The following is a 26048-nucleotide window of genomic DNA, read 5'->3' as shown; positions in this document are numbered from 1 at the left end:
TCATGCTGAGACAATTTGCAAAATAAATTTGGCAGACCTTAGTAAAAACAAGAGGACTTGATTAAAATTACCCAGTGAGCTTGGTAGATATAAGCAAGTTTCAGGGAAATTGTTCAATAAACTCTTTAGAAAGAATACAGTGGATTTTGGTAAAATTAACTCACTGGATCTTAATCAAAATTGAGTAGCCTAGTAAGAAAACCTCATGCTTCAGGGCACATGGTGATTGCTTTATAGAGACAAAGGAATTCCCTCTGCCCTTGAAAGCTTATACTTCAACTGCAAGTTGACAGCTGGATTTTGGTTTCTAGGCCTGAAGAGGACAACTTGAATATCTGAAGCAGACTTCAGTTAAACCTAGACAGGTGCAACTGCTCTGTAAGGAAACCATTTCTGTACCATACAACTCTACCTGAAGAGATAACTCAGTAAACTCTGATTAAGCTTGTCTTAAAGCTGGTCTAAAATACCTCTTCCTGGGTGATGACGGGATATTTTATTTCTTAAGAAACTCATCACGTTGACCAAAAAGTTCATGAAAGGCTGACAGAGCTGTGCATTGTTTCCTGGCGCTGTGGAGTTACATGACAAGGATAAATTGTTCTCTGTGCTGAAGCCTGGGTGGTTTATAACGTTGAAGTTTTCCACACTGCCAATTTTAGGGCCCTTTAGTATTTCAAGTTATGTAAACTTATAATAAAACTGTTCCTCCCTGGCTCTGAAGAATGGGACTTTTTGCTCAATCAGGACAGGGCTGAGTTCCAGACACAAAAGAAGGATGCTTTCACGATGGCTTAGGAGAGAACATTTCCAAAACATTTAGAGCAGTATGAGAAGAGAGATGTTTAGCCAGGACAGTTCTAGGTGAGACACTACCTCAAAGAAAGTAAATTCATCAAGCCAGACTCTTTAGTGACTGAAATATCTTCTGAGAAAGGTAACAAGTCTCCGTATCCTCATAATCTTAACTACCAATGTGATGACATCACCCTGATGATTACGACTCCTTACACTGTGGTCACACATTCACTTCTTGTTGCCTGTCCCCACCTTCCATCCATGTGGAGCACCAAGTGTGGTTGGTTGGTGGTGGCAGATGAAAACAATTCTACTCTAAAACCACCACAACCCCAAAAAGAAAAGCAAGTTACAGTGCGCTTCCAGGGAATTACACCACCAAGTCCAAAAGTTTAGAGATCTCAAAAGATAGGTAAGGCCCTATCTTACCCTGATACCAGTGGGGTCTTGGAGGGTGCGGGTCTGCGGCAGCTGGAGAGCTTGAGCAGCACTGGGCCACGCAAAGGACGCACACAGAGTTAACCCCTGCACAAAGCTATTGCTCACTTCTGACCCATTTTCTACCCCTGTCATGTAATTAATCACACTTTGTGAGAGCTTCATGGAAGGAGCGAGTTGTCTGGGGGTGGCTGTGATTACTCAGTTGGAACTTGTACTCTCCACCCAGGCAGGGGAGTATGGGGAAATACAGCACTCCCTCCCCACTCACCCGCCTTGGACCTTGGGCCGGGGTGCAGGATCCCTCCCTCCTCCCCGGTGGCACACGAGAGCAAAGGGCAGACTTGGCTTCTGCCCTGCTCTTGACCGGAGCAGCAGCACCTGGAGCAAGACATCAGGTGACAGTAACAGGTTATTTGTGGTAAAGCTCTGCAACTTGATTACTAATCTCTGGAAACGAGGGGGAAGCTGAGGAAGGATTTTGAGCCCGCGATGCGTGTCAGCTGGCGCAGGCACACACTGCCTCCCAGGGCCACCCCAGGGAAGTGTGCCTCCAGGGCACTCCTCCCCGCAACCCAAGCCAGGGCATGCCTGTAACTGCCACAGGACAATTTATAGGACAAATATTGCAGATAATTAAGGATAATCTCTGCTTTAGGTATCTTACAAAGAAGGTCAGGTACTCTCTTTCCTTGTCAGATGTGATGAAGTTAGGCAGCTCCCATTAATAGCAGGTACTTGTTTCTCAGAACAAATAAGAATAAAATGCCCTATCTGGATCCTAAAGGTTTCCTAGATTTAATCTTCTCAAAACTCAGACAAGATCATTACAGAAAGTGCTGCCTCTAAAGAGCCGTAACAGTGAATTGCATTACCAGCACCAATCTCCTGCTGGTATACGGTTTCCTTACTGTACCCATGCTAGCAAATACAGAGAGGTTCCATAATATTTATGTCCTGAGCTCAGACAATAACATCCTTTCAAATAACTTGGCAGGTCAGGGTAGATCACATAGTCACATGAAAGCAAAGGAGGAATCTGCCCCAGCAACTTCTGCTATTTTTTTTTTTTGTGGTCTGCTGATTTCATAATATTTGGTCATAAGATGTTGTTTTCGATATTGACTTATTACCATGATGGGCTTCTTCCTAAATAGCCTTTGGGTAACAGACATTTGCAATACTGGCAAAGTGGAGAAGGTGGGAGTAACCAAATCCTGCTCTTGAAAGATCCCACTACTCCCCACCCAAGGGGACTTGAGAGGGCATGTGTTGCATTATCTCTTCTGCCTATGGATATGACAGCTGACACAGGAGGAGGTCTGGTAAAACGGCATGTTCCAGCCTCTGTTTCACAATCCTTGTGCACCTATAAAAGCCCAATTTCCAAGAAATCAGAGCAACAGTAGTTCCCATCCCTGTGAAGAAGGAATATTCCTTGGAAACATCTGTCTTGTGCCATCAGAGGCAGGATGCTGAAGGTGAAGGACCAGCAGCCAGAGGCGGCCAGCTGGCCTGTGGTCAAGCCAAGTGCTCAGGCAAGAGGCAAGTTCAGTGATTTCTATGGAAAGGTTGATTCAAAACATAGGAAAAACATGGCAACATAGACACTGAGAGATCACTGTTACAGTCAAGCCATTTGTAGCACTCCTGGCCTAGCAATCCCCTTTATCGTGCCTTTATGTGTCTCTCTCTCCTTTTATATCTAGACACTTTGCTGCAGTACTTGAGCAGCTTCAGCAACATTTTTAACATCTTAGCGTAACTATATTTCAATTAAGCTTATGGTATTGAGAGCAGCATTTGATCCTCAAGGCTGCATAAAGCAACTGAGATTTACAAATAACCATGCCCATGTAATTATGAAAATTGGAGCTGAAAGAGGCCTTTCCATGCAGACCAGGTAACTCTGCAGTTCTATATACTCCATAACATTAATAACATTAATAACAAAATAACAATGCATGTTATTTTATCTCTGTACTGCTCTGTGCTTTCATGATCCTTTGAAAACTCAGAGATAAACAAGAGTCCCCTGAAATGACCTGTCTACACTAGATGAAAGAATAGGCAAGGGAAAAACCCTTGCAATGTTAGGCCAGTCAAACTGTCCATGCCTGCAAGAAACTTCTCCATAAAGCAGGTTGACCCCCACTTACCCTCTTCATGTGACACTTCAGCTCAGGCAGACTCACCCTAGTTCCCTTACTGTATGTTTCCATCAAGCCCCAGACAGCTTTATAAATGAATATACCAATACAAGCACCAAGGTCTGGCCACTGTCAAGTTAACAGATTAAATGGGCTATTGATCCAGCCTGGCACCTGCCACCTTCCCCGATGACCTTACAATCTGGTACAGATGGAAAGAAATGAGCAGAAATAGCATCCAGCTCCAAACTCCTCTTCACCTGGGGGAAGGGAGGAAGGAAGGAGCCTGGATCTCTAGTTTAGTCCTCTCCAGTAAAGTTAGGCTTAGCCATGTGCAGGGCCTGGAGGGCGCATAGGCAGAGCAAACCAAGCAGCTAAGGGGTAAGCTCACCATTGCGCTAGACACAACAGCAAGGCCATCGCATACAAAGCGGAGAGAACAGTGTCACCATCACTGTTTCTGACAACACAAACTGCCTCTACTTTGTGATCCTTACTTTTTTTTTTTTTTTTTTTTTAATACAAGCCAGGCAGCGTTCCTCAGCTCTAGCTCAGCTGATCTTGTTCTTTTTGACTAAGTTCTGTGGAAAGGCAGGTAGTGAGTTCACAAGGATGCTCCTAGCAATGAACAGCACCTCACAAGTAAAGCCTGAGGAGCAAAGCTGACTTGCTGCATACTAGTCTCCAGGTTTGTGGTCAGTGGGGCTCCCTGGAACTGGAGATATCCTTTACATAATTCTAGCCAAGAGCTCCAGTCAAAGACTAACCAGCATCCCATTAAAAGCCTCAATAATTTATGTCATATTTTGCTGGCTCCCAACAGAGTGCAATGACAGGGCAGGGGGCTGTCACTATTTTTAAACTCTAGGGCACTGATCTGAAGCTTGCCAGCTTTACGCTTAAGCTTTTTAATTCAACTTGATGAGCACTGAGTCTTCACACCAACTGTGCGTCATGGAATAGATGCTTGTGTTCAACAGGCTGCTGTGCCAGACTCACCTCCATTCTGTATCTCGCATGTACCAACTAAACGACCACAACTTAAACCTGCAAGCAAAGAGGCAGAGAAAGACAAGCTCTGACACCCTGTCCCACTCTCAGGAGCCCAATTCGGCTCTGTTTACAATGAATTCTGTATTCAGGCAATAAAAGGCATTTGAGCTAGAGAGCAAAAGAGTAGGGCTAATTTACTTCTAAACAACAGTACCACCCAAGGGCTTCCCATTTGCAGTTAGCCCTATTGTTTGGCCAGAAATAGTTATAGATCCCCCCCAGTACATATGCAGACCTTTCAACTCCTAAACCTTGAAAGAACTACTTATAAAAATACAGATACCCTCATATTACTTTACAGATTGGAAAACACAGGCTTGAGAAAAGTATTAGATAACTTGTCTAGAATCCCATAACAGTAGAGCCCAGAATCACACCTACAGCTCTCCATTCTCTAATGCCCAACTGTCTGCATAATTTTCAGTCTGGCTCTGCTGAAATCTTTTGTTGTGACAAGAATCTAAATGCTTTATATCACTTTTGACTTATAAACTATGAGATCACATTAGTAAGATGTAAAACTATAAGGAATGCATCAAATTTAAAGTTTTCTCAAAGCAGAATGGAAATATTTTAGTCTGAAACTCTAAAGATGTGGTGGGCTTACACTATCAGAAAGAAAAAAGCACTTTGTATTCAATGTAATGATACATTCAGGTTGACAATGGATCTGTCGAGTCTGACTTTTGCTCCTCACCCCATATCCGTGATGAAACAGATTAAGTACTTTGCCCTCTTCCTTACAGGGCACTAGGGGTAGCTAATAACCCAATGCCAGTGACAAAGCATGCTTGTACACATAAGTCGAGTGGCTAAGCCTGCAAAAACCACGCGCACCTGCTTGGAAGCACTACTGGAAAATTTGGCTTCTACCACATTTCATGGCTGTAATTTTTAAAAAGGGGCTAAGAGCTGAACACCCAGTGAACATCAATGTACAATGACTGCTGGTTGCATTTGCTGAAGTCCTTAGAAAACACCAGCCTACAATTAATTGAAAATACCAGCCCAGAATAGTTCAATCTAATACAATCATGTAGTTATATTAACGATAACTTCGTACCATTAATCCCAGACTGATAGCGACAGTGCAGTATATACAGTAGTCTAGAAATGCATCAGGTGCAATATGGCCACGTGGCAGAAGTGCATTCTTACCATAGGTGCCTTATGCACAAAGCTGCATCAGGCTTGGCGCTCTTTGGATACTCTCTCAGCACCGTTGCATTTGAAATTTTGGGTTTAAGCCCTGCTTATTCATCCACAATGAGAAAGTCAGGCTGATCTCTGTTATTCTATCCTGAGCCCAGCTTAACTTCCTTAACTATCAGAACAAGGTCATGCTCTGTTAAGTTTGTACTTTCACATCCCTTAGTAATTTTGAATCATCCTAGCTGTCAATTCATTGACATTTATGGTCTTCTACTATCACTCCTTTGTTTATGTTCAAAGTTCATTCATTGCCTTCTTCCATTAGGGCTCTGTAACACATTCTCTGCCCTAGTACCTCCTGCTACCTTCTTATTCGAACCATCAAAAGTTTCTATCTGTCAAAGGAGAAGAGGTAGTTGCCATGGAAACTCTGAAGAACAGGCTAAGTTAACAAGGCATAAAATGAAGACAGTGTCCTCAAGCTCACCCATTTTGAAAATCTAGGTCAGCAATGTTTGCTTAAAACATTCCAGTCTTCTAAAACCATGTTCACTTGACTGTTAAGGATGTAATAAAAGGAGAGGCTCCAGCATACCCCAAACTTCGCATGTTTAATATAATACCATATGTCCATGTGAATAAACCATTCTTATGATTTCTCCCAGTCTGTTTTCCCTGTTCAGTTTCCTTGGATAATGGGCATTTAGTTTTATCATCCAGTTATTATCTTCACCAAACATTTACTCTGGCCGTCACAATCCAACTTTCAGGTGGTGTTCGAGTAACCTGCTATGATCTCACAGAGGGCAGGAGGTATTAGCTATGTCATCCATCATAATCTCATTTAGAGGATCTACAGGAACAAAAGGACTGTGCAGATGAAAGTCAAATTCAATCTCAACTTGAACAACACATAGGCAGAAGTCAAGGAATGAAATCAATGCTGAAATTCTGGAATTGAGTTTGCTTACAGTTGATCCTGACTGATCTCAGCCACCAACTACAAGTAGCAAATGCTGATCTGTTGAAGTGTAATGGACCATGCTACAGTAAATGAATTAATTGCATTCAGTGGGTTTCCTTAGTGAGAATCACAGTTCCTCTCAGGAGTCTTAAGAAACAGCCATACCAAGTGTTAGTGCTAAAATATGCTGTCAAGTACATAAGGTTATGGAAGGCTGCCTCAAAAAAACTGCTGTGGAGGGAAATAACACTGATGATTTGCTAGTTATTTCCTCTGCTAATTGAAAGCAGATGTAATCAGTTGCAGTCAAATACCTTTCGAGATGCAACTATTTCACCACCAAAGATACCCAAGTTTTCAGGCATGTCTCAATCTGATCTTCGCCATTTATCTCTATAATTTATGCTGAGGGCTTTCAGTGCTTTGGATAGCTGATTGATGACCTGTTCCCACTAAAAGGTATAACAGAGAGCTTTGCTTTTTCTGTCCACAGTTGATGGTGATGGGATTTCAGCTGTTGATGACAAGCAAGAAACAAAGGTTAAGAAAATACCTATAACCTTATGACTTCCTGAGAAAGCAAGGTGCACATGATGACAGCTTACAAAAACAATCTGCTGCCCTAGTAAAAACCTATTGCAATCCATACTACGTTCCTTGTGTTATTAAATATCAAATCTGAAGTAAATCAAGCATTTTTCTGGCCAATGCCCTTTTCCCTGCCTAAACCTCTACGTAATGTGTTGGTTTAGGAGTGATGTATAGCCAGGACAGTTTGAACAACTTATCTGAAGCAGAACAGCAGTCCTCAAAAACACTTTGGTGTAATCCAATTACACTAATTAAAATAATTATTTCCACTTAGCTTGTTACTGAACTGCTTGCTTGGCACATCTAGTGTCAGTGCATACAAAGGTCAGGTGCAGCCTCTCCAAAATCTAGGGAGGACAAAAAAAAAAAAAAAAAAAAAGTGTTGCAAGATGCAAGTCTCTAGATGTTGGTGGTGGTTTGGTTTTGCTCAAGTATGTAAGTTAACAACAGGCAGGTGGAGAGTTTCCGACTTGTTTCATCTTGCCTACACACATCATGCTTTCCCCCTCAGCTCTTACTCCACTCCTCAGCTGTGCTGCAAACTGAATTCCCAGCCTGGGAAGTTTTGTCCAATGGTAAGTTAGGAAACAAGATGTGCTGAAAACTTACAATTTCTCTGCAAAGGGGTACTTTGTGGTGCTGATTCTAGAATAAGAATCATAAGGTAGACAGCTTGCCCTCTAAATTTGCAATTGCAGCGTCTGCTACTCATGCCTACATCTTTTACAGAATCTCTGGAGGAAAAAGCAATCCATTTAGAAAAGAAACAAAGAGAGACATAACTGTCAAACTTATTTTTTATTTTTTCAGTGAGCCTAAAGGAAAGTTTCCTTCAATTCACTCCATGTTGCCAGTATAGCTTTGTCTCCATCACTTTACCATTTTCTAGCATGCCTAGAGGCATGGATGCTGCCAAATCCTTCCCTTGACACAAACACAGAATAAAAAAATCCTTTGCTTCCCTCACTTGAGCCTCCAACAAGCCACAGTGGCTTTCTTAACTACAGCCTTCTACAAAGAAGCACAGAAAGCAGTCCTCCATCATTCCCACTGGACAACCATACAAATCAGCCCAATTTATTTTTTTCCTTGTATCAGCACTGCAGACCTCTGATATTACCTTGAATAATGCCTATAACTGGCTACCTCAGCGAGCCCTTAGGTCTTTCAAAGGGCCACCATTCCTCTTCCCCACACAAGACAGCAAGCCGGTTTTCCCCTTTTCTAACCTAGGACCATGGGACTGCTGCCTCACCATCTGCATTTGGCCAAAGCAGGCGTAAACAAAACTGGAGTTTTGGAGTTCCCAAAAAAACAGTGACTTTGGTATAGAAGATGCTGTTGTAAAGGAACCTGGTGGCTACAAAAACTGAGGCATTGGGGTTTTTCTCATGTGACCTCATGTTCTCACTCACTGCTCTCATCTATATCAAAAGGACAAGGCCACAATGTACATACTATCGATATTTCCCTGTGCCTTGGATTTTTATATTCTCCTGACATCCGAGTCTTTACACTGTGCTTGTGAGATAACCTCATGTGCCTCCTGATGACTACAGTAAGTGTTATCTGTCAGGGCATGTGTCTTCATTCACAAAATATATGCCCAGACTTCCAGATGAAAACCAGATGAGCTTGGATTAGCTACTGTTTTAACTCTTGGGTGTGAAGTTAAAGAAGTTAGAAGCATAACACAGCAAAACAAAGTAATAGAGTCATCAGTCAGCTCTCTGATTATTATGATGATGGGGAGAAAAAAATTAGCCTGTTCAGTAGATCAATAGGTCTATTGACCTATATGAGGACAATATAAATAATGGAACATACGCCAAGCACATGTGGATAGAAGGCACAGAGTAATCCATCTCCAAATGGCATCTGATGATTTGCTGAACATATAAAATATGCCCTTGCAATCTATTGATTGTCATGGAATTGGATCAAAACACTGATCTCTTAGCACTGGCAGTAGCCTGGCCAGGGCCCAAAAGACCAAAATATATGACAAATCCCAGCTAAGAATATTTTAGGTTCCATCTCTTCTGTCATTCTCATTCAGAGGGTTTTCGGTGTATTCATTTATGTTGCTCCAGAACCTCTGGGTTATCTTTAACCAAGGCTTATGCTTTAATGACAAACTGCATTCCGTCATTCAAACGTCCTACTTCTATCCCAGGAATGCAGCTAGATTAGAGTTTGCATTATCCCAGGGAGATTGCGAGATGCTAATCCATTCTTGTGTTACATCTTGGCTGGGCTCCTCACACTCTTTGCTGACAGCTTTAACAGGCAGGGCCATGAATTTATTACAGCTTAATCCAAATTTATCTGGAAAAGATGCCACCTGAGACTAAACATTCATGTGTCATTTCGCCTGGCTTTAGATCCCATCAACACTCTCCCCAGGACAGGAGTGTATTGATATTAACAATTTCTCTGTTAATGCTTATTGCCATTCATTTGTCTGATCCTCTGCATGGGCATACATTGCTCCAGGCTCATCCTCTCACTTTGCTCCTGGTGGACCAATTTAATAATCTGAATGACAGTAGAGAGCATACTAATTAAATTCAGATATTGAATCTAAATCAGGAGGTGCTGCAAACACCAGGGAAGGCAGGGAAAACACAATTTAAAAGGAGTTCATAAACCTAGGGACTAAATGGAAAAACCTGTGAGAATGCAAACAGAAACGTTTGGGAAAAGGGAAATAACATGAAAGATACATTCATAGCAGAATGTATACGTTAAATGCACTGTAGAAAGTAAACCAGATCAAAGCTTGGAGTAAAATATGGCATTAATGAAAACACCACATGGCTAAAGAAACTGGAAGTTTCCTTGCTCAGAGGCAGGACACATCTCTATATTCAATTTATTCCCAGGATGCTACAGGCCAGAAATACAGCCAAACAAGCCAAAGGGTGAGAGGAAAACCAAAAGTGATTTATAAGGATAGATATAAAGGACTAAATGTGAGTGGCAAAGCCAGATGGATGGGGGAGGAGTAGAAAGGCTGGCAAGAGCTTGCTAAGAAAACTACCATGGAAGAAAAGAATTTGCAAAAGCTCAGGAGGCTCAGCTGAAGAAGAAAAAAAAAAAAAAAGAAAAAAAAAAGGAGGTCCAGGGTTACTGTCCAGAAAATGGTGAAGTCTAGAAATCTGTTGGCCTGAAACATTCCCCAGGGAAGTAAAACTGATGGCTAATATAAGTCAGGAATAGGCTAAAGGGCAATACCACCCTCCCAGCAAACATTACTGTATTTTTTGTGCATAAATTTGCTAATTTTTTTAGCACCAAGGGGCAAACCTTCAGCTGAACTAGTCCACTGCATCTTCACCAATGCCTGTGCCAGTTTACACCAGCCAAGGTCTGGCATACCTATCGTAACTCATACACTGAGTACAAACTGTAATTTACCCTGCCTCCACCCAGTAGAGTTCCCTTGCCCTTTATATTTGTTACTCAATACAGGTTTTAGGAACACAGGGCTGGAAGGACCTTCTGGATTGTCCAATTCTGTCTTATGCTGTTACAGTAAGCAATACCCACTCCAGCTGACAAACTGTAAAATGACCTTGGTTGCTTGCTCCCACTGCTCTTTGTAAAAAAAGACCCCCTATACCTCACATCAGAGGGTTAGAAAATGTAACTTTATGCCTAAACCTTTATTACTAAATCCAGTTTAAAAGCTCCCTCTTTCCTTTGCTAACAAGGTTCTCTTATCCTGGCATTTATGTCTCCATAGTGAAAGAGGGGCACATGCCTCCTCTAATTACAGTTGATAAATTGGAGGGAAGGTGAATTTTGCTAGAGAACTAAAGATGTTACCATATGGCTTTTCGTGATCATTTCCATAGGTGATGCTTCAAACTAGACAATACTCATATGGCCCCAGAACGGCCGTGGCTGCCAGGACCAGTCACGACAACATTTTCTTTACTTTTTTCAGCAAGTCAACAGTATTGAGTGGCTGGAGGTACCAGACTGAAACCCTGATCTAGATGAAGTCAGCATCAGTTCTGCCACTGGCAATGATTTTGCTGCATCTACATGCCTCAAATGCTTGCGCCATCTGCCATTGCTGCTCTGCACCAAAAATCACTCCCCCATCTGAGGTTCACACCAGCAAAGAGCTGTCGTCCCTCCCCACTCCAGCCTTCCCACATCATTTCTGAAGGCAAAAACGGATGACCTTTCACCAGGCCAGAATACCATCCTCCACATTCAGTGGTGCCTAACTTGCCCTGGGTCATCACCAAATAGGTTTTTCACAGGGTTAATGAGTTTGGGAAGCTCTGAAAAGCATTAGCACAGAGAGAGCAATGCAGAACTAAGTTCATGCCAGTGGGAGTCAGAAGCCTCATGGGACTGGCCTGACCACAGCTGTCCCAGGAAAAGGGCATTCACCCCACCCCAGAGAAGGGGGCCGGGGGGGTGTGTATGTGTGGAATCAGACCCTGGCCTATGGAAGGTAATAGAAATTTAATTAGAAGACACATTTTCTATGCAAAGACTTGCATGGACCTGTAAAAATCTTTATAGGGCAGGGCAGAAGTTGACTGCGGTTAAAACTGGGGAGCAAGTTCACCCTTTGACACTGCATCCTACAATGTATGAGGAAATAAAAAGGCCTATTGAAAAAAACGTTTTCCCTGCCAGGTATCTTCAATGACCCAGTTTCAATGAGATTATCAAAACATATATTTCACAGGATACTAGAAAGCCAACAGATTTATGGGGAATGATAATAACAGATCAATTGATACATCTGGAAAAGCAAATGAGCTTTCAAACGAGCCCTTCAACTCTGAAGCAGAAGCCACTAACTTAGCACTAAGCAGAGGCTAGGGAAGCCACTCCAAGCTTACATTTATGCTCAGAAATCCATCTTTTTGAAAGGTCTGTATTCATTTTCTTTTGTAGGGCAACTTTCTGCTCATTTCAAGGCCTAAGCAGCATCACACACTTTCTTCTGCACAGGCTTCCCCTTCCCCCCCCTCTTCTAAAAGGGTAAATCATTGTGAAGAACAGAGTTCAGGCTTTGCTGTTCCTGTCCAACAGCTGAAGATAGGAGAAGCCAAACAGGAGAAGGTTTCTGTGTTATGAGATGTAGATTAGAGAGGAAAACCAGCATCCTTTTTCAGGTCATGCAAGTTAAATAGGAAGGAACTGTCTCATGATACTTAATATGCTGCATGTCCATGAATGCCTTCCAAATATTAACTAATCCTCACAAAACCCTTGTGAGATAGGTTAATATAAACCATTTATACATACGCAAGTAAACAGTGAGAGTGTCCAGAGCCTGCCTGTGTGCTTTGTTAGTGATTCAGGAACTGAATTAGTTCAGTCAAATACGTCTTCTAACGTTCTCCAGTCCATCTGGCTTTGGTGTCAGCAGAAAACATGACCAATATCATGTTGAAACTTCAAGCACAGCTCAACCCTGTCAGACACACTGGGACGCAGAATTTCATGGAAATCTGTGCTGGGATTATGGGACGAGCGCAGTTTTAAAGGATTGGGATGAAAAGCTAAGAAAAAGGCTGGACATTTCAGCTCAGCTTTGGAAATTTTGGGGTTGGTCCAGGTGCGACTCAGTAAAATTTGGGTGTGTGGCATGCACATTCACAGAGACACTAAAGAAATTCTCCATTTAGAGAATTCTCACCACCAAGACTGACAGCCTAAAAGGCATTTTCCCACAAAAGGCATGTCCTCCTTGTGTGTCTAATCCAGGAATTTAATGCAGCACTTCAATAACTAAGTTTACACCCTTATGCTCTGTCTCCTCAGCTTTATTTAATTTCCCTGATTACTAAGGAATGAATTCCACTCCTTATTTAAGCTGGTGTGCACAGAGAAATGGCTTTTTTCTTCCTTTCTGATAGAAAAGGCTTTCATTGGCAACAACAACCTGGCCAGATTTATTCTGTTTTCCTGCCTGAACTATGACACCAAGGGAGAGTGGCAAGAGAAGACGTTTAGCCTCCCACCCTACAAAATCCAGTCTCTTGTGGCTACGAGTAAAGTGGGGCAGCTGTGACAGTGGGGACAGTCCAGTGCAGCAGAACTAAGGGAGTCCTCAACCAGCTGAGATAAAACCAAAAAATTGATCTATACTTGACTTTCAGCTGACAATTCAAATACTTTAAAAGAAGTTACCTTAGCAAGGGAAACGATTGCTCAAAGCAAGGGAGGCACATCTAGCAATTTGATATGGGGATGGGATCCAGGATTCCGAGGGTCTGTTGCCAGCCTTGCCTCTGGCCTCCTGCATAACTGCAGGCTAGCAATCATTCAACATCTTTTCCCTCAGTTTATTCTTCTTTATAGGGTGTTCTAGTACTTAAATGCAGGACTTCACAGAGGATGTGTTCCTACACTTCATTGTGTGGGGTGCATCGAACCAGCTTGCTTCTTTGACATCGTAGGCTGAATAGTGACTGAATTGCACCATGCCTTGGTTTTCCACTGACAAAGAAAATATTCACGTGCTTTGAGATCTTGGATGGAAAAGAGATGCAAATACAAGAGTGCTACTCTTCTATTGAGAGGAAGAGACAGGTTAAATTCTACCCTTTGGTTCCCCACTCCATTGGGATTGGCATGAAAACATAAAGATGACAGGCTGGGCCCCCTTCTATTAAGATTTAAATTTAGCAAGGAACTGGAAAATTACTGGGAGCCTTATGTCTAACCTCTGCCTCAGTCAGAAGCAAATATGCATAATTCTTGTCCCATAGCTAAATTTGAGTGAATTATCAAGTGCCAGGCCAATAAAAGAACTGTCCAAGGCAAACCTTATCTGCCCAAGATGCACGTATCTGCTTACAATATCCTTTGTTAGTTAAGCAAAACAGAATCATTGTTGCTAAGAAGTTAATATTGTTCACTGGCTAACACACAGAACAGTTTCCTGAGTTCCCCCAAACACATTCTTTTTCTATTCTCTTAGTTTCTTCCCCCTTTTTTTATTTCCTTCTGACTTGGCTAAGGCTGAAGTTTTCTTTAGGTGAAGTTGCTTGCAAGGTGATATGAACTTTGAGGCTGGCAAACATTTCAGTTGATACAGCGAAGGGTAAATAGCTGTTCAGATCGGAGCAAACAATTAATTTGAAGAGCAGAACATAACTGAAGTAATTCCCCAAGCATTAAACAGCAGCCTATTTGCTCTAGCTCCTGCCAGCTCACCTTTTTCTTGATTATTTCCCTGACCTGCTTGTACACAGGCCTTTTAAACCTGTGTTGCCAGTGCCTAAAATTCCTTCATCCAGTGAGCTACTGTGGAATAAAACCAACCATAGTGTTCCAATGCCTCTGAATAAACACCCTACAATGCTTTCTGTGATTTATTTTTTAATTTGATCAACTTTTCTAGTACGACACAAATATCCACATAGAAATGAAAATAAAAAGAAACACTTTATTACCTGAGCAACATCAGTCAAGATGCCAGATGTAAAACATGTCCCTGGCAGAAGGATATCACTACGCTGCAGGAGCAGAGCGCTGCTAATGTCCATCTGGTGATATCAGAGCTGCACTTTGTATCGATCTGCTAAAACCATCCCATCCTCTCCCTACATTTCCATGCCCTGCAGCATTATAAGGCCTACCATTAAAGATAAACTTTTTGTCAGGATAATTTCACCTGCCCTGTAGGCGTCTGCCAACAGAACTCTGCCCGCCCGAGAGGTTACCACTTCACATCTCGGATGTAGCATACACCAGCAGAAATCCAGAGTCAACTGGTTCGTAAGCTGTGATAGCCCTCCAGGATTCCTTGGCTGCAGCTATCTTGCACAAAGCTATGCAGGGTAAATGATGTCACGGCAAACTCTGTGCCACTGTAACTAGACATCCTGAGCATCTCTACACGAGGCTGCAGCCTGCAGCGTAGGCAGGCACAGATATGCTGAAGGTATGTAGGCGAGACATACTTACAAAACCCAAGAACATCCTTCTGCTTTCACAAAGACAGCATTGATAAGAGTCACTTTTTACAACGTGCGGTGCTTCCCTATCGGGGTAAACATCTCAAATATTTGGCTTTCACCGACTACCGATTTTTCTAGCCTAAGGATTAATGAAAAACATTTTTGACAGTCTGAAAAATGAAGTCTTTCATTTTACACACAAAACAGGCAGAGACATGGAGGCTGCATGATCTAGGGATCAGTCTGAGAGTCCATGACAGACCTTTAAAGGGTTTAATTCCAACAGGCTGGCAGTGAGAAACCCCTTAAGCCATAAGCAGTCCTTATAATCATACAAAGAGCAAACTCCTCTTCAGCAAGTATAAGGGGACCGAAATCCAACTAAAACTTGTGGCCCATACACAAATTCACTCTGAATTTCTGCTGACATCAAGTAGGCCTCATTATGAGGATAATGTTCAGACCTAGAGGTATAACACAGATACTAAAAAGTGGGCTACCTGTCTGCACTGAATGCATTTGACACCATTTGCTAACTCTTCAAGGCAGAAAGGTGTGAGATATGCCCCAGGATAGTAGAAATGACTGTCAAAATTAAGATATGATCATCAAATGTGTTGACTGAGTTTGTCTTGCAAAGGAACTTTAAAGTCTGACTGTCTGGGGGCTCCTGAAATAGCATTTCCCAGAGATTTACAAAAAACTGCAATGAAGTAGACAGTGAAGATGCATCGTTGCCCCATACTGGGCAGAATTAGAATCTTTCACCACATGTCATCAACCACTACAGGAAAAAAAACTCATGGTGACTCATCCTGGCTGAGGTGGTAGGGATCTGTGGCTTCAGAGCACAAGGAATTCATCTGCTGCACAGTTCTGTCCACTGTGAAATCACACATGGCTGCAATATACAGCACGGACCAATTGTGACACTCCCACGTGACCCTGAATTTTTTTTTTTTTTTTTAAGTGTATCAACACTGAGAAAGTCTCAATTCAAGTGTGAATTTAAGAGCTAGATGGAAGAACATGTTCCTTTTCAGGCCAAGGAAGATCAGTCAACAAAATCAGATTAAATGAAACATTAAGTGGAACAGTTCCAAGCCCAAGAAAAGAGATGCCAAGATCAAAAAGAGTATCTTGTCTCAGAAATACCTCCCTACCACTCCACAGTTAGATACAATCACAGAGCAGAACATAACTAAAATGATTCAAAGCATCCATCAAAAAAAGAGAACAGCACCCTAGATCTAAAATGAGGAAGGACTATTCCCTCCTGCCTTCAAAACATTTCATAATCTGCATTCCTGATCGATTGGGATATCCTTTTTCAAAGCTGCAGAGCACTCGCTCTCTGGAACCAGAAACCAAGATAAACCTCCCAGAAACTAAGGACTGTCACAAACCTCCCACTCGCTGATCCAAAACACAACTCTTCCAGCAGCTTTCACAGCCATAATCACAGAGGATTATAGAAATACACATCACATGCACACATCTAAAAGCTTACAATGACAGGACACTTCACGGCACAGACGACCCATCCCCGCAAGGAGCACAAAGGAAGAGCGGGTGATACGTGACAGACAGGCATTACTCGTGTCACACCACTGCCAGGCACCGTGTTACCTACACTGGTGCTTGGGGCAGAGGGAACAGCCAAGCAGGACCAGATAGGAGGTTTCCAACTCCCAGTCCAGGGTGGTATGTACTTCCATAAACCCATCACAAATCCAGACTGGGCATCTTCCTTTACTAATCCCTTCCTGCCTTACTTCATCTGATGCTGCACTCATCTACCTCTCCTCTGCATGCAGGTTCACCTTACATGGACTCTTCCGTGCTCATCTAGTCAAGCTCTACAATAGCCCCTGTAAGTTTCCCCTCTCCTCCACCTCAGCTTATATAAGCTACTACCTACCTACTATTTTAGATTATACATAGCAACACGATCAGGAAAACAGAAACTATGAGTTTGCGGATGATTTCCCTCCCTCCCCTCTTTGTTTGGTTTTCTGGAACTACTTCACCCCAAACATTTGTAAATAGTGCCTGGAGTTACATTCCAAGTTCCAGCAGTAAACACTAAACTAGCTAATATATATATAGAAGGATCCCTGTTCTTCCAGTGTATCCAGGCAACCTTGCAATACAAAGTTAAAGCACAGCTATTTGTTCAAAAAGTGTTTTCACAGCTATTTCCTCTTCCCCCCCCCCCCCCCCCCCAACTTTTTCCACTAGGCACTACTTGTATTTATCATCTGGAGATTCTGTTCCCTTTTTCCTTTTTAAAGCCTTTATAACAGCTCGTTTTAAGAGCAGCAAAGCACAGACATTTAGCTTATAATAAAGCTTGATTTAGTTTATGAAGAATGAAAGAAAAAGAGCAGAAGTTTCACAAAAGCACCTGAATATAACTCCTTCGTAACATGCCATGGTAACTCTGGAAACAAGATCATTTCCAAATGATAAGGAAACCAGAATGCTGTAGGAAGACAAACATTTACACAAAAACTAAAGCAAGCCGAAAAGGTGGTTTACTATATCCTACCTAATACTAGTTGAAGTTTTCAGAATAAAACAGGTTCCCTCAGAGAACAGAGGTCAGGCTGAACTAAAATTTTTCTGAAGGAAAATACCCATTTTTATTAAATTTTCCAATTGAGAGCGCTTTGGAGTAAAGCCAACATCTCAATAGGAAGTGTTTTTCATTTCATAATGTCAATTCAAAATGAAAACTGTTACTTTGACATATTGGGCACCTTTATTTTGCTAGGCAACGTTGACATGTTGACATTTCTTATTTGAAAACCTCCTCAGAATATTTTTCTACTATATGGCTCAAAATTTCAGCTTTTGCTTCCTATTCTGATTAGAAACCATTTTTCCTACTATTAAAGCTTTCTGCTGGGCTAAAGAAGTCTCTTTGCTGAACATTCCCTGCTCTCAGTGGCATTCTTCTCATGAAGTGCTCTACAGTACATAGTTGAAATTTTTTAATCTGAATAACAGTCAATTAAATACTGCTCATTTAAAAAAAACCATGGAAACATTCATTGTTTTCAGCCTTTGGGGTGAGGGTAGAGGGAGAAATAAGGAAAAAGCTCTGAAGATGCAATGACAGATTTTGGCAATAGCATTCTCGTGCCATTTTTTGCAAAGCAGCCTTAGTGTTTTCCAGCTTTGTGCGTCCACCAAGCTAAGCAGTGGGTGACACCAAAGGTATGAAATCAACTCTGACTTCCTCCACAGAAGCAAAACTCGCTTCCTAAACGATAGGTTTTGCCTTTACAGAATCTGCAGATCTAGGGTCATGTATATGAACAAGGAAAACCAGCCTGACATGAGGAAGAGCTGGAAATTAATTTGCCCACATTTATTAAGTACAGAGTAGTTTACACATCTCAAGTGTCCAGAATGAACTCCCATTGCCTTTTCCAGGAGGCTCAGCTTCCAGCAAAGTGTCTTTTTCAGAGTGCTTTGTTCCTTAATTTACCAAAAAGGAAGCAATGGGTGCAAGGGCAGATGCTGATTTAGTAAACACACAGAGTCCTATTGGGCAAGTTGCTTTTCCTGAAGTTGTTTATGCTGAGAGCTCACTTTGAGAAGCTGAGGTCAGCAAGGGAATATAGTTTGTGGTTTGGCCTCAGAGTTGCTGTGTAATTTGTCTTCCAAGTCCTGGTGTTCAGAGGAAACTATCTTCATAGTCACAGCATTTTTCCTCACCTCAGTACTAAATCTTGGCTTGTTCTTGAACAGGTGAAGATCTTAGATGATTAGTTACTGCTTGAGCCCATAGGGTGATATCTAAGAACAAAGGCAGTTTTCCTCTCATTTTGAAGAATTCTTTAATTCTAACAGCTTTACTAAAGAATATGGTGGATTCCACTAAGATTGATAGGATTGGTGAAACAAAACTGTTAATGAGTGATTTTCATTTGTCAGTGGTATCTCATAAAAATTCACCCCTAGGTGTTTGATGCTATATTATAACTTTCTAGTTCCAATGGTAACACAAGGAGAACAGCACTAATTTCTTAAGTTCAGTTTTGAAGTACCAGGCAAATAAAGCAGTGGTACAGCTAGTAATGATACAAGAAAGATGCTGCTACAACACATCAATTTTCAGGGCCCTGACTACAGCAGTGATAAAATGCTACAAAAAAGCAATAAGAACAACCATAATCATGCGTAGATCCCATTTTCCCATTATTTCCCAATTAAAAAAAAAAAGATTATAACCCAAATAAAGAAAAAGTTTCTAACAAATAAGTTTCTAAAAGTCTCTGAAAGATGTCAATGGCTGTTCAGCCACTGCAACATATTTCCTATTTCATCACTCCCATACATCAAGGGAAACAGTGGTTAAAAGGAACAATATTCTCATGGTTATAAAGCACAGGACTGAGCCAGAAAGTCAACAGCCCTGTTCATGCTTCCGGTGCAACTTCCACATAGTGCTTTCTCTTTGTTTCGATTTCTCTTTTTTTCTTTTAAACAAAAATAGTCATACCAAACAAACTAGCCAGAATGGAAGGGAAACAGTTCAAAAGGTGTTTTTAAATCACTTTTCCATCTCAGCTGGACAGCATGACAGAAATTCATAGTATTACTTGCAGCAATAAGGCTGGGTAAGGACTGCCTTGTGTGCTCCCAGGCACATCAGGGTGGCAAGGATGGTTTTGCTGGTGATGAGCTTTTGTCTCGATAAGATCAGGGCTGAAATGTTTGCCACCTTCCTTCTAATGTAAGGTAGTTGCTCAAGCTTTGGGCACACACAAACACCACCTCCCTTAAGCTTTGTGTAAACAAATGTCTTGGCAGGAGCTCACATTTCTGGATTACCTCTGCACATAAATATGACTTCATTTCCTTAAAAGCAAAAAACAGCTAGATGGGGGTTGGAGCTTGTTTGCTGATTAACTCTGCCTTTCCCCCCTCTTACCCCCCCCCAAATTGGATAGAAACAGAAAAATAATTCAGACACACAACCAAAATAATAGCTTGGAGAGGCAAACTTTTCCAAAAGGAAATGGAAATTCATCACCAAAGAAAGGTGTAGTTCTGTTGTGGGACAGGGCAGAGCGTTAAGATGCTCTTCCAGTTATCTGAACTCGGCAAGTATTACTGTCCTATGCGCCAGGAGTTACACTGCATCACCCAAATGAGCAACGGAGGGCAGACCCACCCTATAGGCTATGGGTATCACTCCTCCGTTGCCCGCAGGCAGGCACTTCAGTACCCAAAAACCTTTCCCAGCAGTGGTGCCAGGTACTACTCTGGAGCCAAGTGTCTCCCCATTGTCCAACAGCCCTTTCCACAGACAGCCTGGCCTGGTTTCTGAAAATAGGATCTGGTCCTCAAGCAAGGGGTTGTTCCAAACCCTGTGAAATAATGGATGACCTTCAGTTATTTTGGGCCATATCTTCTACAGAAGGCCAAGTAGAAATGAAATCCTGAAGATGTAGAAAAAGCCCTGCATCTAGCAAGACTGAAAGGGTGGAAAAGGTGATCTGGAGTTTTTGGCAGAGGCACTGACTCCTTCGCCACTCTGGTTTTTACAGCTGTTGCTGTTAGGTGCTCCTAGGAGGGTGTCAACTTGGTAGGTTCACAGAGCAACAACAAGTTTTCCCAGTCATGGAAAAACAACTGCTGCTATTGTAGGATGATGGTGGAATCAAAGCCCTCCAACTCCTGAAAGTCAAGAGTAAAATCCACAGCTCACTTGTAAATCAAGGAGACAAACCCAAGGGGCAACCACTTAAAACAGATGGACCAGATCTGCAGTGTGACTTGGATGCCACCATGTCAATTTATACCATGTGAGGGATCCATCCTGCATATTTTAAAGCAGCAAACTTTGACTAGATTAGGCTGGCCTTAATCACGAAAACGTTCTCTTTAGGGAATGCCTGTCACCCAGCAGAGAATTAACAGAGCACAGCCATTGTTAGCAGGAGAATGGAGGCCAAATGCTTTTCTGGCCAGACCCTGTGGAAGGGTTGTGAGGTCAGAAGTGAGAAAGAAGTCTCCTTGCTAGCTCTACCGGCACCCCAGCAGGACTCCAACAGGTTGCAGAGCTACTTTTCCTGCAGACAGGACTGCATATGCTCCTTCAAAACACATACTTGGCAGACGGAGGAAAAGTTGGAGAGGAAGCAAGATTTAGAGAATTGAAACTTGGACTAGGCAGTGTCTTCACACACTCAGCCAGCAATCCGGAACTAACTTACCTGCTAGGAAAACGTGATTGCTGTCATCAGCAATCCTCATCATACACTTCAGCTGCCCCAAACTACCACATCATTGCATATTCCTTCCTTCCTTTCATGTAGGAAGCAGCTAGCAGGTGTGCACCCACCCAGCTTTCCCCATGAGAAGTAACAGCATGATTCCCCCAAGAGCAATCACTCCCTTTCCACCAAATCTTGTGACCAGGATTCTAAGGTGTACATAACATACGCCCTCAATGGTGACATAAGCCTTTTCCGCCCTCCTCCATTAAAAACCATGTAAGATCCAGCAATGTGGTTTGAGAGAGACAAGGCAAACATGCAAGACAAATAGACACATTTTGCCAACTGCAGAGCAGTCTGGATCAAGTCATGAGATTCATCCAAGGCACAACTTCATTGCCTTCATTTGGATTATGCAAAGAATAGATTTGGCCTGGAGACCAAATTGATCCATCTGGATATCAGCTGATAGCAGTAATTAGAGCTGGTATGAACTACTGCAACTGCTGCCATCTCTCTCTCCTTGGGCTTTGCTGCCCAGCAGTCTAGTTAAATTCATCACTGTATTAAATAATGAAGCTTCAATTCTTAGCAATAGTTTATCCTGCCCAAAATATCACGTTCCAACCCTGTGGCAAACCTGGAAAGAGTCTAGAAACAGGCAATGAAAATGTGAGACAGATTCCTACACAGAAAAGCATGAAGGAAAGGCCTACATAGTTCAAGGCGAAGACAAATCACAGGGGACATGACAGACCTATACAGACTAGACAATAGCATAGGGAAAGCTGGCAATGTCATGTACCCATGGGGAAAGCAAGAGCAATCAAAGTCTTTACTTATACCACAAACACTTAGCTGCAGTCAAAAATAAAATTATCTTCCTCCTCTCCAAAACCACGAGTAAGACACACGGGTAATAATTCAGAGACAAGCAATAGATGTTGGAAAAAGTTAGAAAGGGTCATAAGTTTGGGTACTTTAGACCCTATGAATAAGAACTTGATTTAGAAAGAAAATTCCACCTTTAGCCTGGTTGTTCTATTATAATCTACAGGATTTCTTAGGTCTGTCTCAAAAAATATGTGCTTTGGAGAAGGGATGCTGGTCTTCTGGTCACTAGCCTGTCTTGTTTAGGACTTCCTGTGCTACACCCCCATGCTTCATTGGTTGGATGTAGAGGGAAGGTGGGTCCAGAAGTTCAATAAAATGAAATCTGCAGTTAGAGCATCTGAAAATTCAGGCATATTCTGACCTGGGGACCAATTGAAGTACACTTTAACCCAAGTCCTCAGTGAAGCAAAAATGCCTACTGACTTTTATGGGATTTGAATTAAACCCTTTATGTGACTGTCTCAACTAGGCTTCCCTCTCATTCAAGAGTACCTTACCCTCCATCACATTGTAGAGTTACATTTCAGCTCCAAGAACTGCTGTTTATCACACTCCTTAAACAGCTTTCAAAACATTCCAGATTTTGGCAATTAGAGGTCCTTCCTGTGATGAGGTCTGGAATTTATTCTGCTCTTTCTTGTTAAAACCCTAAACCTGTTCCGGTATCTTAAAAGATGGAAGACCTCCTTGCTTCTTCTCATTAGATGCACAGGCTTATTTCAGCCATAACAGGAGAAAATTCAAGAAAATTGCTTCAAGAACTACAGTACCTATAAAAACACTGCTTATTAACTTATAACTTTAGTCTTTATTCCAGTTTTAGGCGAAACTGAATCTGCCTCTTGCAAGCGCTGGCCTGCCTGAAAACCAGATTTAGTTCAAGGATCCCCAAACCGTACCATTTCCAGGAGGATGGGGGAACCCAAACCCAAGCAACACTGGGGGAATTTTAAAACGTGAACATCTGCGAAAGAAAGAGGGAATGGGCGAGGCAAACCTCTGACTGGAAGATAAAAAAAAACCCCAAACAGGTCATGCATTGTCTTGCTTGTCCCATTTGACATGCACTGTAACACAAGGGGAATGATGAAGTTCAAGTTGGAACAAATGTCCTCTGGAACGCCTGCCTTCAGGAGGGAGATGAGCTGCCACCTGCTCAGCCCCTGTAACGACGCTGCCTCTCGGCGAGCAGTCGGCGTGCTGAGGCCTGGCATGCTGCTCACACATGTGGAGATAGTAGCGCACATCAGAAGAGAAGTGCTGAGCGTGCTCTCGCCAGCAGCAGCCTGCTGAGGAGGGACATCCAGGGAGACCTCACCACAAGGCCCTTGGTGCTTTTGCCTTCCTCAGCCCACAGAGCCAGCAGTCGCTGGCAGACCACCCACTGCAGGCAGGCCAAGCAGGAGCCCCAGGGCCTTTGGTTTGCGTAAGCCCTTCAGCAGTTCCCAGGAGCTATGTAAGGGGTGGCCTGGCCGTGCGTTTGTGGTCTCCTGATGGGTTCACCTGGGTAGGCAGCACCTCTGACCACAAGCACTTCTGAGGAAAGGCCCCGAGTTATCAACTGGCTCAAATTGTGTTTACTGAGGAACAGGGTCCTTTGCCCTCTCCTCATTGTCATTTTTCAGACAGGCTTCATGCCTGCCTGAAGCCTCCTTAGTCCTTGGAGGACTGCTTATTTGGGTCAGTCACCTTAGTAGTTTGCATCAACGGTCTGGGACACTGGCATCAAGCCGCCCATTAGCATTATGTCCACCGGATATTTGGATAGAACTGACATGAAGTGACTTATGGCAGGTTTCAGATGAAGAGGATGTTTCTGAACACTTCAACTTCTGTTTCCAAAACATTTTTGGCTCAAGTGGTAAAGCCCTCTGGAAAATACTGTTTATGCTGGTGTTGTATAAATACATCATGATGCTACTCTCTAGCAAGAGCAGAGGCCAAGCATCCCACTATCATTAGGAAGGTGCACCTACTCTATTTTATTAATATTGATCAAGTACATATCAAGGTCTTCAAAACTTCTTCAGTAATTTAGGACCAGAGTTCATGAGGAACCCATCACCTCCTTATGACTAAGTAAGGAAGATACTTCAAAGAGATCCAACTCTAGCAGGACTCAACAGTTCTGTGCTCATCACCCTGGGACTCCTTTCTCTGCTTAATATAAACGAGAGCATGCAGAGGACAGCTGTCCAACTCATGTTGCACACACACTGCAGGAGTAAAACATAGGTGTTTGAAAAGCTTAGCAGCTATTCTAATAGAGCCACATCACCTGATAGGGTTAATTGGGTTCGCAATTTCTTTTTGGGGGAGTGCCAAGAGTTTCCCAAGGCCTTATACTTTATCAGTACTGTACCTGCTAACTACTGAAATTCAGCTTGCCTGGTACCTTTCAATACATGTAAGCCACTAAACCCTCCTTTTTTTCCACTTAGTGCTGACCACTATAGAACCTGGAAGGCCACGCATGGGTCTCTGTATATGTGGGCATGTGTGAGTGCACATGTGGGTGTGTGCACACATCTGTGTGACCAATGCCCTCTAGAGGGAATCAATGTCCCAGCAAGACAGTTGCTCTAAAGCCAATGGTGCCAGAACTGGGTACTGCTGGCCACAGCTGCTGAGGCCACTCTCATCACTGATGTTCTCAGCTAAAAGCCTACTGAGAAAGGTATTGCATGAAAAAAAAATGTTAAAAGTGGGTTGGGGTTTAAAAAAAAATAAATCTAGGAAGTGCCATTCTCTGGCAAATACTAAGGGCCCCCTTGGAGGGTGTTTGACACAGCTGACTGCATGATGTACAAGTTTCCTCCCCAAACACTGTGTCGAATACTGGGGCCAGGGAAGCAGAAAAGATGAATCAGAAGCTAATCCTCACTTGATGAGCCCTTTGCAACAAAGGGCTGGTTTAAGAGCAGCAACCACCTTAAGGTCCTTTCCTACCAGAAAAGCATCTTTAAAGCAGTTGGTCCACCACTCGGGATGTGTCTGCATTTGGGGGAACATGTATTAGCTGGCCAGAGAGATGGGGAAACACTGCGTGAAACTTAAGTGAACTCCTTTACCAACAGACCCTTTCAGCCAGGTCAGAGCAGAAGAAAAGAGATAAATGCTTTTAGTGTTGCTATCCTTGTCTGTCAACCCAGTGCATGCATACAACATACCTCTCTCCAGGTATTTCTGAACACTAGCCAAAGAGAGGAACCCTTTATCCAATTTGGCCTTTCTGAAAGAGTCCACATGGGGAACTTTCTCTCCGAGTGCAACCTTGATCTAACCTTTCTGTATATGACTTTGATCTATCGACCCTGACATGAACACAGGCTTTCATCAGGGGGCTGTCATTTTGGAGGAAGGACTCAGTGGAATGAGTGTATTTATATCTCAAACACTTTGTAAAGTTGTTACATACAGTACAGTCTATTCTCTTCCATTGCATATGTATAAATAGTCTCCTCCTCATCTAGGGGTCAGTTAGGCTTGTATCTCAGTGCCTGCTGCAAACTCAGAAGCTGACTCAGTGTGTCTGCTTGTACCTGTCAACTGCTCTAGGTACATGAGTTTCTGCTGTCACACATGCTTTAAATCCTGACACCACAGATCCACCAAGGAGCCTCCAAGACTCCTTTAAAACCTAAAAAGCAGGTGCTTGCCTGAAAATCCCACCTGTGAAACCTCACATGCCAGATACTGTGAAAACATCCTGAGTTGGGCCTGCCGCAAAAACCCCAGCTACAGGGACAACAGTCAGAGCACTGACTGGCTTCTGTTCCTATTTCAGCCACTAATTTTGTGGCCAAGAGCATATTACAGGATGTGGGAA

The sequence above is a fragment of the Aquila chrysaetos genome, chromosome 20 (assembly GCF_900496995.4).
Source record: "Aquila chrysaetos chrysaetos chromosome 20, bAquChr1.4, whole genome shotgun sequence".
Lineage (NCBI taxonomy): Eukaryota > Metazoa > Chordata > Aves > Accipitriformes > Accipitridae > Aquila > Aquila chrysaetos.
Note: the sequence above shows the minus strand (reverse complement) of the source record.